Source organism: Prosopis cineraria, unplaced genomic scaffold (assembly GCF_029017545.1).
Source record: "Prosopis cineraria cultivar Desert tree isolate PC_DT_omini unplaced genomic scaffold, ASM2901754v1 PC10, whole genome shotgun sequence".
NCBI lineage: Eukaryota > Viridiplantae > Streptophyta > Magnoliopsida > Fabales > Fabaceae > Prosopis > Prosopis cineraria.
Genome location: NW_026555341.1, coordinates 38514976 through 38516552, shown reverse-complemented (window position 1 = coordinate 38516552; position 1577 = coordinate 38514976).

Genomic DNA, 1577 nt, shown 5'->3' with positions numbered 1-1577 from the left:
CCCCGCGTCACTGTCCAAAGAGCCAGCCACGTCGGCCATATTGCTTGTTTATAAACTAAAATATCGAGGAAGACGACAAACCGAAGCTTGTGAAATCTAATACATCTGCGATCTAAATTGTTACCAATACCACTCTTTAATCATTAATAACAGGTCATTAATTCAATTCTTAAGATTAATTAACGTAAAGGAAATTATTTATTTGAATAAGAGCAGCTCATTGTTATATTTTAACGGTAGCTGAGAAATTTTATGCCTAGTACGCAAAACTTGAAGGGATTTTTATGCAATTTTAGCCTTTTGTATATCAGAATAATTGTACCTCACCTCTTACAGTATATTTAATATCTTTTGGTCAATGGACTCTTAAAGCCTCCACATCATTCTAATTGGTTTGTTTTGAATTTGTTATTAATTATGTTATGTTTTTGAACAAAAAAATATAAACATTACTTTAGCACCTGGGGTGAAAAGAAGGAGGACCGACAGGACAATAGCTCCCTTAAGTTCTTAATTTTTTTAAAAAAATATAGGTGTTATTACTTACGACTCTTTTAAATTAACACATTATATAAATTATAAAATACTAAATAAAATTCTCATGTTAATTCTATATGTAGCTTTTTAAGTATATATAAAGCAATTATTTTAATAGCTTGAAGATATAATTATTATAAAATCTACTTATTTTCAATAAAATAATGTTATATATGCTCCTAAAATATTGATATCATTTTATTTTAATTTTATTTTATATTTGATGAAAGAAATTATAAAAATTATTATTAACAAACTTTGTTAAGCATTACAACAAAAATTTTAAGATATATTGAATGTTATGTACTTAATATCTACCATAAAATCACTTATCCAAAAGTATTAATGTACTTGATATATTAAAAAAAATTCATAACATAAATAGTTTTTATTCTAATATAATTTGATATCATTGATGTAAAAATTTTATTATAGTTGAGCATTATTATTATGTTGATATATTTATTATCAATTGAAAGAATTAAATAATAAATTCAATAATTAAGTACTACAGCTTATTATATTGAATAGAACTTATATTTTAATGATGTATTTAAATCATTCAATGTTCATAGTGATGATAAAATTTTTACTAATTTAATGATAATTTATATTGAAAAGAAAATTGTTAACACATTTATCATAAACATAATAATTAATGATTTTTATACCATGAAAAATTCATGAACAAAACATACATACATATTCTTATATGTTATATATGTGTAAAGTTGAATATAAACATATATATTGAGATATATATATTATGTTAGTAATGTGTGTGTATAACTTTTTTTAATTATTATATATATTTCACTATCTCGGTCTCTTTAATAAAAATTTCTGACTACACTTCTTTTTAGCACATAATTTATTAATTTAATCTCAACTCTCCCTAAGCATCATTTAGTTTGATTCCTCAAAGTGTATATAAATAATATCATTTGAAGAAGAAGAACTATTTAAATGGCATTCAAATTTCTTAAGAAATTAGTTTCATGGTTGTGGATTACAATAACATTTTAGGAAACAGAAAGAAA